The 4,865-nt window shown below is 40.7% G+C and overlaps 1 long non-coding RNA gene across 1 annotated transcript; it reads right to left on the minus strand.

The window, feature by feature from the left end:
- Positions 1-796: 796 nt before the first annotated feature.
- Positions 797-4,411, minus strand: LOC128080610 (uncharacterized). The gene is made up of 3 exons (XR_008206804.1): positions 4,292-4,411; positions 3,229-3,367; positions 797-955 (listed from the first exon to the last, which is right to left on the minus strand). It is a non-coding gene; the product is annotated as an uncharacterized LOC128080610 (long non-coding RNA).
- Between the last annotated feature and the right edge of the window lie 454 nt (positions 4,412-4,865).

Here is a 4,865-nt window from a genome sequence, read left to right on the forward strand (position 1 = left end):
TTTTGGGCAAGTGTTGTGTATTTATTTATGCCAGGTCCTACAAAGCACGCCCCATGCTAACTGGCCCAGAAGGTATCTCCTAACCCAGGTTCCTCTCACTGGCCATCTGCCTTCACCCTGGCTCCCACGATTTTGTCTTGCCTATTCTGAAAACAAAAGCAGCAAGACAGTTGGTACAATCAGACATGCTCTGGAGGAAAAAAAACCCTCTGCTTTTAAAGAGTGTTCCAAGTTCAGACTGATGAAATGATACATAGCCCCCCCCACCACACATATCTCCTGCCATCCATCCATTGGCTTGACAAAGCAGGTAGTCACACACACTCCACATGAATGCACCCGTGGCCAGGTTGCCTTGGAAACCTTCGCTGCTACCTAATATTGTTATAATTGTCAAGAAAATATAGGTTCTCTCCAATGACTCGCAGTATGCTTCCATTTTGCATAAATGAAAGATTTCTATCTGCATTTTTCTAAAGGTTTGCTTTTCTTTCCCCCCAAAATTTTTGAGAAATTTTCTATCCCAGAAAAAAAAAAAAACAAAAACTGTTGTTTAAATGTTGAAAATGCAATTGTATTAGTAAAGGAGGCTGTGTGGATATTCCAGCTTCCTGTAGCTGTCAAGAGGGATTTGAACATTCAGGAAAAGCAGCCCTGCTGCCCTCTAAATTGCATTTTACTCTGTACACAGTTCTGAGGCTAGAATTCATCTCCAACAGATCAGGTCAGCCCAAATGCCACCATCACACAACCTTGCTGGGCTGCACACGCTTGCTGTAGCATCACTCACCTCATAGTGGTGAGCCAGTACGACTGGCAGGAGCCCTGAGCTACTTTCTAGCTGCATTCCAGCATTTCTGCTCTTCAAAACACATGGATATTTATTTTGGCTTCCAGATGAGCACTGATGAATTTGGCAAGTCTCCCTCAAAAAAATACCAATCAAATAGAGCGACTGCAAAATAAAATAAAATAATCTAAACTAGTGGAATTTTGAGATCACAAGATATTTAGGAAAAAAAAGATTGTAAAATGAGCATAGTAAACGTTAGTGACTCAGTAGGTGCCTCCTGGCACTCATCTTTGCTGGATACGATGATGTCTATTACAGCGTCCTTCTAACGCATCAAAACCCAACATCAGATTATCATCGTATGTGCAATTCTTGCAATTCTTGCAAATGCAACTGTTTTCATCTACAAATACAGATCAAAATAAAAGCAGTTTAAGTGCATGACCATTTAAAACTTATGCCATCCTGGTGGAACACCTCTTTCACTCACCTTCCTCTTAGTTCGTCTCCAAGATTCCGAATGCTTTTTTTTTTTTTCTGTGAATTTCTCTTACACTGCTATGACTTTGCTTTGACTTGTATTGTTGTTAAGGGGCATGGGATTCACTTATTTTTTTTCTTTCAATCCTTGCTCTATGCTCATGTTTTTTACCTTTTTGATCAGAACAAAGTTCTGGGTTGATGATACTCAGCAGTGGGAAGATGTTCTGATGGACTAGCTGCCTCCTTAAACAGTATTGTTTTAGGAAATACGCCGGTTTAGATGGAACAGAAACTGTCTGACACAGAATAAAACACTGAGTGTTTTATTAATGTCCTTCTTTGGTCTGAATTTCCTATTTCGCTCCCACTTTCCATGACAGTCCATCATTTTGAGACCTGCGTCTCATAGTATATACACCATGTTTTAATTTATTGCTCTCCTTCAATGCATTAAACACATCAGTGACTCCAGTGCTGCAGTTTTGCTTGCCTCCACCTAAGAATGGCATTTTGGAACTAAAAAAGGCCAAATATCCACATCTTTAACACACAGGAATTAGGGCTGTTGTCTTGACCAGTTTTAAAAAGTTGGAGAAATGTCCTACTACACTCACAAATACACAACACAGAGCTTATAACTATACAGATGCAAGGGACATTCATCTTCCTCTATGCAATGCACTCCCTTCCTTCTTTTTTTTGTAGTAAGTGCTAGCAAATTGATAACCTGGGCTAGCAGTGTGCTGCAGTGCTTTCAGTAGAAAAGCAGCCGTACACTACAGGAGATACTGCAGAATAGGGGAGTAGAAGAAGGCTTGAAATTCAGCAGATGGCATGCACAGGGGCTATACCAGCCTACCAGGGCCCTTCCTGTGCCTAAGGGATCACTTGCTACATTTATAGTGAGCTGGGAACGAGAGACATTCTGTTTCATGGTCCTTTCTTTTCCTCCTTCATGTACTTTTGCTTTTAGCCACAAGCAGCAGCAATACAGCTCACCAGAGATTCTGCAATAATAGGAGTCCAGGAAAAAAAAAAAGAAAAAAAAAGTTCTTCTGTAACAACTGGTCAGTTCAAACCTGCAAACTGATTGCCTAGTATGATTGCTAATAGCTCTGTTTACTTGGAGCCAGACTACAGTAGTGTTGTTGGTTCACAAACTGGGCTGGCATCATGTAAGTATGCAAAGAAGCAGTATTTATCATTGTCATGATTTTGTTGCTTTCTTCCACATTTGTAAGAGCTGATAACTAGCATCTCAGAGACAGCACAGCTGGCCTGCGAGATGTCACTGCATGAGCAAAGGAATGGCTCTCTTCAGAGAGCAGGCACAAGCTACTCCTCCCAAGGTATAAATAAGTGTCACAGGAATGGAAACACAGCATTTGCCCTCACATGTTTTCCCTTGTGTCAGCTTTTAATTGATACAATCCACAGGGCACACATAAGGTGATCAGGCCTGTATGGTTTCAGTGGCAAAGAAAGTTTTTGTTTATTTTTTCCACCTGTACTTGTGGGCTGCTGCAAGCAAGGGTTGAGCAGAGGGCTGAACATTTATCCAATCGACATGTCAGTCAATATGTAAGGCTCTACTACCAGAAAGCAAGTAGTGGCGTAGAAAACTCATTTGCTTTGATAATGAGGAATTCTTGGAAAACTAGCAATAAGATCCGGTACAGAGAATCCTTACAGACATTCATTACCCCCAGTCTGAATACAGGGACAAATAAATAAACAAGCCTTTTCTCCTTCCATTTGTGGTCCATCAATGGCAAATTTTCCTCTCCCATTTTATTGAGCCGCAACGTAGGACACCAAAAAAAGCACCCTCTACTTGGATACAGCTCAGCAAGAGCAAATCTTTTCTCTTGGAAGGGGTTTGAAGCAAAGCCATGCAGAATGTCATGGCAAGCCTGAGGTAAATTAACTCAAGCTGTCTCAGAGACACTTACCTAAATCACCTTTCTTGTTGTGCAGGCACAAATATCCTTCATTTTCACAAGCACTAAAAAGAACCGTTGAATTCATTTCTTCCCAAATAAAGAGATGTTGGAAGTCAAACTCAACCACATGAGAAATATTTTCCTAGCGCTGTAATTCAAAATAATAAGAAAAATAAAAGGAAAAAAGAAAATGGAAAAAAAAAATATTACAGAATTGCTTTGGCCAATAATCTGATAATCAGCCTGTTGAAGTTCTTTGTGAATAGCACCCTGCTATATTATGGCAGCCTATATGCACTACCTTGACATTCTGTAGCAACTGGATCTTTGCCCTCTCATTACGAAATAAAACATACAGCATTTTAATGTAAAGGATAATTTCAGGTTTGATAACATGAAGCAGTGAGTAGCTACATTTTAATACTACAACGACATCATTCAGATTTCCTCTCTTGGAAAAAATTCTTTTTGTCACTCAAGGCAATATAAGTTGTTCCAATGCTTTTGTGAGAAAAATGGTACTGACATTAAGTCAGAGGCTCGAAAGATTAATCATGTTCAACTTTAAAATCAGGCACATCCAAAATATTCTCTTTCAATTTGCATTTCTTTGATCCACTAGACTTTGGCTGAGACAAGAGAGGAAATTAAGTCAAAGACAGATTCCCTTCCAATTAAAATCTAGCAGCGACAGGAGGATTAATCTTCTGCCCTGTTCTGTCCAGGCTGTGTATCCCGTGGTTCCCACAAGAAACACTGTAGGGTAATGAGTGGCACAAACAGGCTTATCAGGAAAGGGCAACGGTATGGATCATGCCTGCTACATGCAGGTCACCACTGGTGGGCATGGGATGAGCTTCACCCTGCTCCTGCCTCAAATGCCCACCCTCCACTCCAGCAGGGAGGCATGGAAAAGATATACCCAGATATCACAGGCTTCACTCCACAGAGAGCATCAGGAAGTGGAGAAAGGAGCCTCTGCAACCATGTCCCTTTAGGTGGGAGCTTTTGGTGCATCTGTCAGTGCCAGGAGATAGTGGAATGAGCTACTCCGAGGTCTTCTTTCACCCACCTCTAGCATCCAGGCTAAGCGCGTCTTTCACTACCAGTGTTAACTGATTTTGGATGGTAGGACTTGAAGATAAGGATTATTTCCTGATGGAGACCTCTGTGACAAACTGCATTCCTTTCTCTTCTCCTGCAATAAAAATGTATTGTCTTCTGGTGAAGCCCAGAAGGGGTTAAATAGTCTACACAGCTGATACTTGGTAGGACTTAAAACTGTCAGCAGTAAAACTCACATCGTTCATATGTGTATGTACATCAGAATTTAAATATGGATGCCAAAAATGAAAATGCAGCTTACTGAAGAAAGGAAGAACACATTTCCTAATATAGATCATTTTTTCCATTCCTGGAAGAAAGTAGGGGAATTAGCAGCACCCGCAAAGGCAGAAAACAAGAAAAGTAGAAGAATCATGGATAATTGATGCTGTGAAGGCAAAGACATCTTTTATGGAAAACATAATGGGCAAGAAATTCAGCTGCCGTATATTAGCTGTTTTACATCAGCTGAGGAATGCGGTTCAGTATGATTTAACAGTTTTCTTATGTTACCTGGGAGATAAACGATTCAAAATATATAG

This window comes from Tympanuchus pallidicinctus, unplaced genomic scaffold (genome assembly GCF_026119805.1).
Source record: "Tympanuchus pallidicinctus isolate F22 unplaced genomic scaffold, pur_lepc_1.0 scaffold2, whole genome shotgun sequence".
Classification (NCBI taxonomy): Eukaryota; Metazoa; Chordata; class Aves; order Galliformes; family Phasianidae; genus Tympanuchus; species Tympanuchus pallidicinctus.